Source organism: Macrobrachium nipponense, chromosome 2 (assembly GCF_015104395.2).
Source record: "Macrobrachium nipponense isolate FS-2020 chromosome 2, ASM1510439v2, whole genome shotgun sequence".
NCBI lineage: Eukaryota > Metazoa > Arthropoda > Malacostraca > Decapoda > Palaemonidae > Macrobrachium > Macrobrachium nipponense.
In genome coordinates this window covers 60190757-60204917 of record NC_087201.1, presented here as the reverse complement: position 1 = coordinate 60204917, position 14161 = coordinate 60190757, and the positions used below count along the sequence as shown (strand labels likewise).

The 14161-nt window shown below is 36.8% G+C and overlaps 1 long non-coding RNA gene across 1 annotated transcript in view; it reads right to left on the bottom strand.

Annotated features, from left to right (window-relative positions):
* Nucleotides 1–636: 636 nt before the first annotated feature.
* Nucleotides 637–14161, bottom strand: part of LOC135220629 (uncharacterized) — a 38520-nt gene continuing 24995 nt past the window's right edge. Inside the window, exons 2-4 of the long non-coding RNA XR_010315739.1 lie at nt 5469–5678; nt 4140–4178; nt 637–3198 (exon numbers count right to left, since the gene is read on the bottom strand). This is a non-coding gene — a long non-coding RNA (uncharacterized LOC135220629). The remainder of the gene's footprint in view (nt 3199–4139; nt 4179–5468; nt 5679–14161) is intronic.

Genomic DNA, 14161 nt, shown 5'->3' with positions numbered 1-14161 from the left:
TATATTGATTTATTTATGATTTCTTACTTTTATTTTTGCATTTGGTTCCATTCACCTACCAGTACCTTAACTGAAGATGTGCTAGAAGTTACTTTAAAAGTATCATCGAGTATTTTAGGATGGGCTTGCTCAGTGGCGCAACTAAGGGAGGGCTGGGGAGCCGAGGGAGTGAGGGAGGGGGGTTGGGGTTGATAATCAGGGCATGACGGCACTGTGGCATCTCTGGAACAGGTCTGGTATGATTGGACTCTGCTGTCGTTGTTAGGGAATTTGCTTCTAACAAAGCTCGTAGGTTCCAGTTGTAGATCTGCTGTGTTGTCTTTGTTTTTAGCTTTACGAAATAAAATAAATGGTTGATATGTTAAGGCTTAAAAAGTGCGCTTAACGTTCACCACTTGAGTCATTTAGAGCGCGGGAATGGGGCAAGTTACGTCACTGCCTGTATAGTTCTTAATTCACCTTCCAAACGATTTTTCAGGAGACGGGCCTGACTGTTTTGACCTCGTGCGGGATCGATTTCATCACTCCTGCTGGTAGGCAGTGCTGGCATCCATCTTCCTCTATGACACATACCTATATAGACATTTATCATATGTCTTAAAATGATATAGGAAAAGCGAAAATGAAACAACAATGATAAAGCGAAGCGATTTTTATTCTTTCTCTAAAATACAACACATTATACTGAGTGACAATCCAAATGGCACAATTATAAGAATCCACATATGATAACTATAGGCATATAAATGTACATAGGCCTATAGTGGCTATAGGTCACTATACCTTCTCATAGGTCTATGCCACTATGCCTATTCCTGGCCACGTTATAGGTATCACATTTAGTTCTTGCCTTAACTCTATTTATAAATCTACCTACACTATATAATTTTTATAATATAAATGATAAAGCTTTTACTGGGTTTCCTTCCAGAGGAGAGCGTCAAGCAAAAAACAAAGAAACGTTCACTTTCATCCTTTTGACGAAACAAAAATGGGATTCTTGACAGAAACCGAGTGACTACTGAACTTAAAACTGAAAAAGCTTTTCTTTTTTGCTTGGCTTTCCATATAATCTTATAACGATATATTCCTATATGATGCAAGCATATTTTTTTTATTTGCAACCACTGGATTGGCACGTATGAACAGAGACAGACGAACAGACAGACAGAGACAGGCAGAGAAAAATAAACTTGTGACACTCGCTGGATTTCCTCCTCAGACAGCGGAACAGAAAACGGGAAACTGAAAAGGAAAACGAGGAAACCATTCTCTATGACTCTATAGTCGCGTAGAGTTCCACTTTGAGATCGGGATGATAATAATAATAGAACAAAAAAAATACTAAATTAAGTCTTCCCCTTTTTATTAGCACCTTTTGCGCTGAGGATACGTAACAAGCTTTTCCTCTGGTAGAAAAAACGAAACCCCAAAGAAAAAGCTAAAGATATGGAGCACTGTCATAAATGGAAGATTCTTCAATGGAGGTCGAAAGAACGTTCTACAAAGGAAAAAAATGGAGAGAAACATAAAATAGAAGCTTCTAAAATAGGAATTCGGAATAGCCAGCATCATTTTGCAATCCTGAAGACCAGTCGTCAGTTTGGGAATGAATGTGATCTCAAAGTAAAATCAAAATCTATCTTAGTTGACTCGCAATATTCCTATTTTGGTTCCAAGAGAGCGGTGCAGCAAACACCAGCAATTTCAAGGCTTGGTGAAAAATGAAGTCCCTATCGATTCACATTCTCATCTCAAATGACCTCGAGTCCTATCACTAGAATATTAACGATAATAATGACAACCGTAAAACGGTATTTCTGTCGTAATCACTTATCACATCTCATTGCAGTTCGAGATAAGCAGAAGTGGTTGCCGGTGCTCCAATCAACGAAGCAGAATGGTTCTCACTTTGATAGAGAAGAACAAATCATTAAATCCTCAAAATGATATAAAACAAGGATGACTATAACTATCAGTATTAACAGTATTTATATATGAATAATAACTGTTGTTTTGCTGTGTGTACATTCACGCGCTGTAATTATGATATCTTGCTGATGCTATTTGATTGCAAGCCAAAAAATAAAAGTGTAACCGAAAAAAAAGAGAGAGATATATAACTGAAAATATGGAAGATCTTGAAACTGGTAAAATTACTGGTTATTGCAATTGGATCTAATAAGTGTTATGCTAAAACGGTCACATTCAACTCTTACATTGTAACAAAAACCTCACGGTAAAAAAAGAATAAAAAATTAAGAAAAGCATAAAGAAGCAAACTATATTCTGCTTTATCTTCTGATGTCGGTATTATTTCTGGATACTAACCGAGTTATTTTTCATATCTGGAATTTCGAAAGCTTTGTTTTTGCATTTCCGCCGAGCGACAGAATAAAGCCGAGATGAGCAAAGGCTTCTGGAATGACCTGAACAGAATAGGAGAGCGAAAAAAGAGAGAGGATATCAGTCAGAAAAAAAATTAAGTCAGATACACTTCTTACAGAAAAAGAACGCGACTGAAGCGTTCTATTGACACTACGAACGTCGAATGAATCAAAATCTCGATGTACACTCATTTCAGAAATATAATCAACGTTATAAAAGTTTGTATGGAAGAGCTTCTCAATGTTACTTCAAGTCATAATCTATTTTCACTCTCTTCCAGACAGCACCAGTTGAAACCTGTATGGCTTTTTAAAATATTAAGTAGTTGACCGTCTTGAGAATGCAGCATTATGTGATTATCATAAATGTAATAAATTCAAAAAGTCATATTGAAAACAAAATGATCTAGACAGAAGGTGTATCTTTCATTTCAAAATCTGTTCCGAACGGTCTTCAGAAATTTTGTTGTCAGTGAGTTTGAGGTGATGATATCAGAATAGAAGCGTATCTTTCAAACGCTAAAGAAGTTTGAATCGTTTGATTTACTTCTAATATAAAAATGCAAAGACTGAAAAAAGGAAGCAATTAGTCAGAAATAAGGAAAAAATTAGGATATTCTGGTGGTGATCGGAAGCAAAACAATGGACGGATTTAATTTTTTTTTTTGAGTATTTTTTTTTTGGAGGGGTGTGTGCCACACTACGAAAGGTCCAATTTGCCGGCAGATCCTTTGGCACTACGATGACGAAGGGGATGTCCACATTACCACAGTTTGTATGCGAGCGTCGCGTAATTGTAATTCTTTAGCTCCTGGAAATAGAAGGAGAAACAAAAGTTCCATGAGTAAGGCTGATCCGTCGGGCCTGGAAAGGGTTCCAGCTGCGCTTTCCTTTATATGCCTTCCAGATCACATTTTATTCTTCTGATACATTTTTTCCAGTTTAAAAAGTTAGTTACATCAATACGAGAGTACAGGATGGTACATATATCGCGTACGTCTCCTGAGAAAACAATCATTAAAATTATGCTGTTTTTAGTTATTGTCACTCGAATGTAAGTAAGATACTTTAGGGACAAACACAAGAAATGAAAAATGTATTGAATCTTTCAATATCAAAATAGGCCAGATACAAGTGATTCTTATACATTTGATTCAAAGGAAAACTGATAGATTATGTACTTTCCCGGGGTCCAATTGTCATCATTGCACAATATTTGTGAGACTAAATTTTAAATTTAACTTTCAAGATACTCTAAAAGTTTACGAATTGTATCAGCAACACTTGAAATCGGTTTTATATATTCATACAAAACGAAAAACTTTACTTAGAAGGCATACAAGTAAAAGCTTGGCATAAAACCACATCTTATCTTATATAAAAACTTAAAGAAAAAAGCTAGAGTAATGAAAAAATATTAAGCTATAACACGATAACAGTAAGTCATGACAATTTCAATAAAAAAAAAATGGCCAAAAAAAAGGTCAGTGAAGAAAGATGAGCAGTAAACAGATATCATAATCATCTTCAACTTGACCTTCATGACCATGACAGCAAGGCAGCCAAGCCCCTCTGCAGCGCCACAGCCCACGAAGCACACCCCACCCGCCGCCCGAAGCACATCACCACCACAAAGTGATGATCATCACATTTATGAGGAATGACAGTATTGATTATTGTTGTTATTTTTTTTGTATTTTCATTTTCATTTCAGAAGCACACACACAAGCTAGAGAAAGAAATGATGTTTACCTTGCTCTACTAATTAGGGGTTCATGACATCCCATACACCTGCAAGAAGAAACTACTATGAGAAAATATGGTGAAGCTACTCAGGAATCGGGTCTCTAGTACACTACAGCTGTGACGTCATGACGTGATGACGTCATCACTATTGACATCACGTGAGCTTCTCTTTTTCCCCTTCGTCATCAGTTGGAGGTACGGCTACCTTAATTACTCTAGTGCTCTTAAAGTATACCTCGTTTAGTGTAGATTATGAATATGGTGATTATTATGATTATTATTAATAAAAACCTTGAGAGACATACTACAGACACAGACATTATATATACATGAACTCCTAGGGATTATCAGAAAATAGGTCATTTTTAAATAAATATAAATTATTATGATTATGCAACAAAGACAAAGGGAACTATTCCAAGACACATTATGAGTATTAATCACACAAATGAGGTTTTGTTTAAACTGTTATCGCTGGGCAACACATAAATACGTGCACGTTTTTACCAGTGTGTGTTTCATAGCTGCTACTAGTAGCTATCCATTCTCTATAACCAGACTAAAAATTCCATTCATTGATAATAGATTAAATGATGTCCAATTTTTGAAGTATTAGTATGATCTCAATGCCTCAAAGTGCAAACAATATTATATTTAATTACTGGAAGGTTCAGTAGTTATGGAAAAGTGCCCTGAAGAAATCACGATCCTCTGCTCTGACTAAGCTGACACTGATATCTCCTGTCTATTTTGGGATTTCAGAGCTATTCAATTCAAAAGGGACAGAAATAACATCTGAACTGATTGCTGAATAAAATCAGATCTAGTAGTCTATCCTTCTATTCATTTTTATAATATATAGTAAACAGTTATGGTGAGAACATTTTAACAAAAGTTTTATGCAGAAGTTTTCCCTAGTTTTCTCACTTGTTGATGGTGACCTCAGAGATCATTTTCTGTGCAGCAGCCTGGATATCATATTTCTACCTAATCAACATCTTATGTCACTCGCTGCGTTCATGTTCTGTAACTCTATTTTGCATTCCTTTAGCCAATTCTTAGCCATCAACATATTCGGATGAAAAAGTGCATTAGCTTTAACCATTTGAATAAGTGAATCCTTTGCTATACAGCTGCTACTTCTGTGACATAGGGGCTCTAAAATTCCTACACATGACAAAACTCCTCCTCTTCTTAACTTGCTCTGCAGCACAGGGCCTCTACAATTCCTACCGTAGCCAAAACTCCTTTCAACAGCCTCTGCGACAGAGGACGTCATAATAGCTCTATACCTGTCTAAAATCTAGCCAATAGCAACAAGTCATTTGGTCTCACCTGTAAGCTGGAACGAACCCTGAAGACGTCGTAGTGGCACTTGGCGTGGTCCTCGTGAGAGCGTTCGTGGATCAGGAGGTTGTAACTTTTGCGGAAGACCCTCTGGCAGTAGCGGCAGACGAAGGAGTTCTCCGTCCCTGACTTCCGCCCTTCACATAGCACCTGTGACTTGCCATTTTCCCAGTCGCCTTCGGGCATTTTGATGGCGTGCTGTTCCAAGGAGAGAGAGAGAGAGGGAGGGAGAGGGGAAAATTAGTCAGCAAGTTGAATAAACGCCGTTATCGTTAAGGTCATTACAGTTTAAAAAGGCTCCGAAGATTTATAAAGCAAAAATAAAAGAAGCTCAAGAATGGATGTCTTCTCGTAGAAATTCATGACGTTTGATTTCGTAGAAATGACCAGTAAACAACCGATTTCATAAAGCAGTTCTTGCTATCACCGAACGACTGGGAGAACAAATATAGGAAGTTAAGAAGCTCCCTTGACAATGATGCCTCAGTTGCAAATATTACATTTAAATGAACATTAGAAAGGATATACTATATACATACACACACACACATATATATATATATATATATATATGTATGTATGTATATATATATATATATATATATATATATATATATATGTGTGTGTGTGTGTGTGTGTGTGTGTGTGTGTGTGTGTATGCGAATGACACAATAGACTAATAGAGCTGTGCCATACTCTCTTTCTTCCTGCTCTCACTTGGGATGAGAACTACCAATTAGGAAGGTACTCGAAATGTAATCGGACTTAGCGATCAAGAGTCCAATTAATGAAGGCATTTCCCCTGAATCAGTGTCAGGAACTTCCTGAACACAACTCGTCGGATTCCCTTGTAGATGACTGTATGTGATACCAAATCCCTTTTCCCATACAGAGGGAGATCAGGTTTCTCGGCGATGAACAGATAACGCTCTCGCGGCTGAAGCCGGTGGGTGGCTACTGTGACCTGTCCCGAGTCATAGAGTATCTATCTGGTCATTGTATCTGGTCATTGTCAGATATACAGTTCCGTGCTAGTGGTTGAGGACTGATGCGATGCAGAAAATCACAGATCGGAGAAGCCTCAGTGGCGTGGTCGGTATGGGCTTGGCCTGCCACCTCGGTGGCCGCGAGTTCGATTCTCGGGCACCCCATTGAGAATAAACATATAGTAACCGGAAGGGATAAAAAAAAAAGATGAATAGTCATAACGGAAAAGGATGCTGTCATAGCATCTGAGTTTAAGTTTCAATCTTTTATGTCAATATTTATCTCCAAATGATGTTCACATGCTGATGACACCTTTCCTCTGTACTGACTGGTTACGCAATAGTTAGGATGCACATCGCATGTCCTTCATAATAATAATGATAAATAAACAAATACCTTCACCCCTTCTTTCCCCTTTCCTCTTCACCTCTTGCTTCCTTCCTTTATGCTTCTCTACCTAATGTTCAATTAGCTCCCATTGGCTGTCTGGTCCTAAAAAAAATATTCTTGTGAAAAGAAATATGTTTATATGTACGAAAGTTTATGAACTCTTCTTCGCCTGTGTACGAACATACATACAGGTTTACGTAAATGTGTACGTAAACCTGCCAGCGTACTTGGAGTCTTCACTCCTCCAATCACTGTGCGCACTATTTATTTATACTCTGTTTTCCAGAAAGCCGAACAGGAACCACGATATCGCCGTAATTATCTTGAAGTTTCGTTTTGCCCTTTGTGACCATCCATGCAGGGCGGCCGAGGGAGGAAGACACTGGCGAAGGTGCCCGGAGATTCCGGAGACGATAGACCTCCTCCGGTTAAATGCCAACGGGACTCCGCTGGAGGGTCGAGAGAGGAGGAGGAGGAGGAGGAGGAGGAGAACTCTCGCGTCGGTTCTCCGATAAACTGCCTCTGCCGAGTCGACGTTGGAATCCCGGTTGTCGAGATCGATTATGTCGACGCGGCGGCTGTGTTTTGGTGGTAATTGTGATGTCACTGGGCACGAGGAACTCAAACAATGCGTACCTTCGTTTTTCCTTTGTTTGTTGGTGATGTTGTCAGGGCTCCTTTTCTCTGAGTGAGGGGACAAATATTTGGAATCTCTCTCTCTCTCTCTCTCCCTCCCTCGATGACACTGATGATTCAGGGTTAGTGGAGCTATCATAAATCACTTTATTTTTTTGGTTGAGCAAATACCTGAAGTGTTTCAGGACTGTGTTAGAGTTCGAATCTTTTGATACAAAAGAGACCGTTGTTGATCCTTTTTCTCCATAGTTTTTCATCACGTATCGTTTATTCATTTTTTCATGTAACTGCTACTTGAACATTAGAAACATAGTTTCAAGGATTCTTTTCCTCTCCTCTGCCAGAGGAATGGAGACCTATCATTATTCATATGACTGATATGCGTTATCAAAATTTATAATTTTTCTGTATCGTTCATTTTCGACTGTGAGCGGTACCAGCACGACTGTAGCAGCTGCGGTAATAACAAGTGTCCAAAAATGATATAGTAAATCTTGTTGAAGATTGTAAGTAACTTCATTTGGGAAGATGAATGGCAGTCGTATCATTGGTGTCGATGAGGATCGAACCTTACCAAGACCTGATCATGAAAACGCTCAATACATTACAGATGGCATTTAGCAAAAGGAAGAAATGTAATGAGAGATGAATACACAAGTGTCCAAGCTTTGTGTTTCTCAAAGTCCGTTCCCGGAATTATAAACCCCGAGTTATAGGCTATCTTTCCTGGTAATGGCGCAAAGGGCAACGCAGTCTCTCCAACAATAGGGATTTCCCGCTGTGGGATCTGACGGAGGCATCCACTATCAGAATCTCTCTCTCTCTCTCTCTCTCTCTCTCTCTCTCTCTCTCTCTCTCTCTCTCTCTTGTTTTGTTTCACGGGGAAAAGGTGCAAAACCCTTTTGACGTCGTATCATATTTCCAAAGGTAATTACATTACCAACTACAGCTGTCGGCCCTTCATCGATCTTATCAGCAAGAAAGGAAATCTGTCCAGTTAAATGGATTGATAAGAGAACCCAAATCTCTTAATCATAATAAACAGAGAAGAAGAAGAAGAAGAAGAAGAAGAAGAAGAAGAAGAAGAAGAAGAAGAAGGAAATTAATTTTGTAGTTATTAAAATCAAAGGGAAAATGATAGCAGATGAACACTATAGACCCTACCATGATTATTATCGTCGTCGTCATCATCATCATCATCATTAGTTCTCAGTCATCACCTCCATCACATTCACCAGCGTGACGTCTTCGTCATCACATAAGACAACGAAGTCCCGAAGTTGATCCCATCGCAGTTCATTCCCTGCAGCAGAGCCAAAGTCATTCATGCTAAAGCGAGTCTTTAGGTAGCATGATGCCCTGCGCCCCTGACAGGACTCGTTTAATGCCACAATTGATGCCCAGTGCTCGTGACTCCGTGTGATATTAATGGTCGCGTTCGGATGGAGCCTCTCGAGTGAGCAAGAGAACCGAATTAATTTATTCTCAGCGGCTTCTTTTTAGCGCCCCTCCCGATTTGACTGGGCTCTCGTGTGCTGTGGGTCTTGGTCTTACTTAACATTCATTTATGCATGCTTATGTGTATCCATAAACGCTTATATTCGTTGTGTAGAGCAAGCGTTGATGTAATGTCATTCGTGAAAGCATATTCACCCACACGTACCTTGCGTGGAATAGTCACTTCTCAGAACTTTTAGTTGTGCACTTTTATTTGTGTGCATATTGATACAGAGTGATAAACAGCAACAACATATATATATATATATATATATATATTATGTATATATATATATATAGTGTAGTGTGTAGTGTGTGTGTGTGTGTGTGTATGTGTGTGTGTGTGTGCGCACACTGGGAAAGAAAGGGATTTGTCTCTTCCCCGAGATGGACGGTAAGTGGCCGGGCGGTTCATCACGCCGATGATTCTTATATCATCAGGAAGCCATAACCATCAGCCATCAACTTCTTAAACGCCTTGTCAGGAATATAAGACTGGCAATCAGCCCCACAGACCTCAGAGGAATACGCCATTTGAATTTCAACAGCCTCTTCGCGTCAGCGTTGCCGGTTGCTGAATTTATTCCTTTATTTTATTTTTTTTTTTTTTTGAGAGAGTATTTTTCCTTTGTTATTGCGTTACTTTTACACGTTGGTATTTAGTGTATTGTTGTCTAATACGTTGAAAGTCAAGGATTTTCCTGCAGTAACTTTAATAACAGTAATAGATAATCGATAACGACTCTACGCCTTAATTAGAATTGTAGGTTGCAAACTAATTTCCACGAGATTTTTGTTGAACAGTTAGAATATTTGAAATTGATGAATGTGAAACCAAATCCTCGATATGTTCGTGTAAATGTGCGCGTTTGTGTGTATGTGTGAGCGCGCGCACACAACGTGTGTGTTTACAACCATGTGCGTGATGTGGCAGGTAGCCCCCTCGGCAGGGGGTCTGAAGGACCTAATTGATGAAGTCTATCATCTTATTACCTCCCGTCCATCATCATCAGCTTCAGCCCTTCGGTAACTCTTCGCCGTCCGCCATCGCGGCTCTCGGTCGTCCTCTGAACACGACCTTCTGTCGCTTCGAAATAAAATCACATTCATAGGAACGGAAGAGCCTGACGGACAGCCACCTTCGTCTGGAGGCGATCTCCCGGATTCGCAGAAAGGGCGGCAGGGAGGTCACGAAGCAACGGGGTGAATGATGGCGATCCAAGTCCGGAGATGAAATAAAACGGCCGCAAAAAGTCAAGGCAATTAAAAGTGGTGTGGTTGTGAGATGACGGAACTGGAGGGTTAGGTCTTTATTCGTTTATAGCATTCATTTTTTGCGGTTTAATATCGTGCGTCATTACCATTTTTTAGTTAGAGGATTTATTTTGTTCCATTAATTACGCGGCCTGATCTATAGGTGCTCATATGCATTTCTAAAAGAGGGGGAAGAATCTGGGTATGACACGAGATACAGAAGGCTCGTTTATGTCTTGAGATTAAAAGCTGTCTATAGGCGATTTGGTGTAAAGATACAATAAAACAATAAAACATCAAGTGGGTTTAAAACAATGAGATTACTGAAGACTGTGAAGAAGCTAAATGTTCCTGAACGAGATGATTCGTCACCCGAAATAAATTCAAGCAAAGCCTTTTTGTTGTCGGGAACATCGAAGTCATGAAACAAACGCTAAACATTTTTAGTCAAAGAAAGGTCATTGTAAAGGTCACAAAAAAAGTAGGTTTCTGAATAAGTATTCCATAAGGTAAAAAGTCAGTGTGTCTGACTGTGAAAAAAAAATACAATCTTGAATTTGGATGACGATGTTATTTTAATCATACTGAAATTTTTACTCTTATCGAAAGTGAATAAACGCAGCAAGAAGAAGAAGAAGAAGAAGAAGAAGAAGAAGAAGAAGAAAACCTAACAGGAAGTCATAATAAAACGAACTGTAAATTCTTATGCAAATCAACATGTTAAAATATTCACTCTTATCAAACGTGAATGGACACAGATTGATAAAAAAAATGCTAAACAGGAATTTATAATAAACCAAACTAGAAATTCTTATGAAAGTCAACTAGTTAAAGTTTTTATTCTTCTCAAAAGTGAACGAACGGAGCATAATAAAAAATAAAAAATAAAAGCAGGCTGAACAGGATGTCATAATAAAGCAAATTGTAATTTCTTATGAAAATCAATATGTTAAATATTTTTCTCTTGGCAAAAGTGAATAAACGCAGCATGATGAAAAAAAAAAGGGCTAATAGGAAGCCGTAATAAACCAAAGTAGAAATTCTCATGAAAATCATCATGCGACCTGACAGCCGAGGCAGCAGCCCACCCGCGTCAAAACAAACAAACAAAACCAGTCATATCGAGAAGAGCCTAAATAAAGGTTTTCGTCGTCCAGGCAGCAGCAGCAGCAGCAGCGACCGCTCCTAACCCACCGCGTCACCCGTCCATCAACATCTGGAAGGATGACGGTTCCAGAGAGAAGGTGTAGAAGCTCATTTGTATCCCGCAGCTGAGCGTAGATCATAATGTACCGGGGAAGGCTGCGCCGACAACCCCAGCAGTCGGCGTTATGAAGATGATGCGTCGCAATACGTTTTTATGTTTCTGTAGGGCTACCTACCATAGGGAGAGCGAGTTGGCCAATTGAATTAAACCGCTTGCCAGACACGAAGGTAGATGCGTGAAATACAGCACAGCAGGGTAGACCCTCAAGGTATTTATATACTTAGTCATTTATTTAAATTCTGACCCAGGTAGACTTTGCTCTATGATCTCCCAGCGATGGCGGGAGGTGGTACTCGATACACTTCTCTCACTTCAGAAATGAGAACAATTATATGGTAAGCACTCAGGCAATTAAGGTGGCCATTATTGCATAAGGATAAGGTATTGACTTTGGGTATAGAAGTATGGATGAAAATGATAATTTAGCAATTAGGAGAATTAGTGTGAATTTAAAAAACAAATTTAGCACATTCATAGACTGATGACAGAAAAACAATGGTTATCATTAAAGTAATAAAGAAATTTGTAACTTTCAGAAGGTACAAACACACAAACAAAACTTTTACCGTTATATATACCGTATATAGTATTTTTATTTTATATTTTAATATATACTCTATATATAGATATATATATATATATATATATATTATATAACTACAGTAAAGTGTTATATACAAATTTCTTTATTACTTTAATGATAATCATTATTTTTTCTGTCATCAGTCTATGAATGTGCGACATTTGTTTTTTAAATTCACATTTAATTCTCCTAATTGCTAAATTATCATTTTCATCCATACTTCAATATATATATATATTATATATATATACATATATATATATATATATTATATATATATATATACAATGTGTGTGTGTGCATTAGAGGGAGAGAGACAGAGAGACAGAGAGAGAGAGAATAACCATGTGGCAGAATAGGCAAGGTCGCAGTGGAATTCCGAGTCGTGACCCAGTAACTCGCTTATTGCTACTTTATCACGCGTTTGTTCGGCCAAGAACTCTCGTGTAAGAGCGCAGACGCAGACATTTACCTTGAAACAGACAGACACTTACAATACTTGACATCGACACAATGACGATATACTACGGAGCCGGATTCACGAACGCTTCTCGAAGACCCCTCGCCAGTGGGAAAGGCTTTCTGGACTCTGTTGGCTGAGGGACTCTGCTTTCGGTGGGAGACGCGCATTTTTTCAACCAGTTCCTATAAGAAATACATACATACATACATACATACTACATACATACACATACATACATACACATACATCCATACATAAAATACAATAAACAACATAATTAATATAATATTATATTGTAGATAATAATAATATATATTTACTATAGATATAGATAGATCGAGAGATATAATATATAATATATAGATAGACACATATATAATATATATATTATAGATATATATATAATTCTATATATATATAAATTATAAAATATACATATATAAATATAAATATATGATATATATATATAGAGAGTATATATATATACACATAGACTACAGATGATATATATAGAGATATATATATAGAGATAGATTATATATAATATCGATAATATAATACACATATTACGACATATAACACACCACACACCGAGATATAAGTATATATATATATATATATTATACAACATATACTACATATATATATATATATATATTATATATATATATATATTATATACACATATACTACATATATATATATATATATATATATATATAATATATAATTACATATATGTATATAATAATATATTATATATATATACTATATATATATTATATATCTATATATATATATTAATAACATACAACCATACACACAAACACACACACATATATATCTATATCTAGTCATCAGTAGGGTTACCGAAACTCAGAAGATCAATGAAAATGAATTAAGAAATGTTTCTTGCCATCCTGACACATCATCAGTCTGTGATATAAAAATGATTTCCATTCGTAAAATATAAAATTAAAGTTTACTTGTTAATTTAAAAAGGAATATATACAAAACTAAAGTTATTCATAAAACAGTATTCAGAGCTTAAAAAAACACAGCCATTCCTTTCTTATCCTTCTCTTTGTAAAGGTTACTTACTATTCTTGTCAATCGTAAATTCATCAATTTTAATGTCACCTTGTGAATAACTTTAGTTTTTTTAGTTCTTAAAACTGATTTTATGAATAACTTTAGTCTTTTATATAGTCCTTTTTAAATTAGCAAGTAAACTTTTTTATATTAATTTTTTATGAATGTGAATTATCTTTATATTACAGATAACTATATATTCGCACCTTTTGATATATATATATATATATATATTATATATTCTATATATAGATTATATATATAAATAGTATATTACATATATATATCTACATATATACCCTATATATATATTTGATATATATATATATATATATCTATATATATATATATTATATATATATTACGAATAAACCCAGGTAAAGTCAAGGACGTTAGAAAGGACAAACGGAAGAAATTATAAAAGCAAAATTGTCTTCCAAGGAAGAATTACGTTACTGCGCTAAGCTCGATCACAAAGGTGTGTATTCAGAAAGAGGAAAGGACTTGAAATT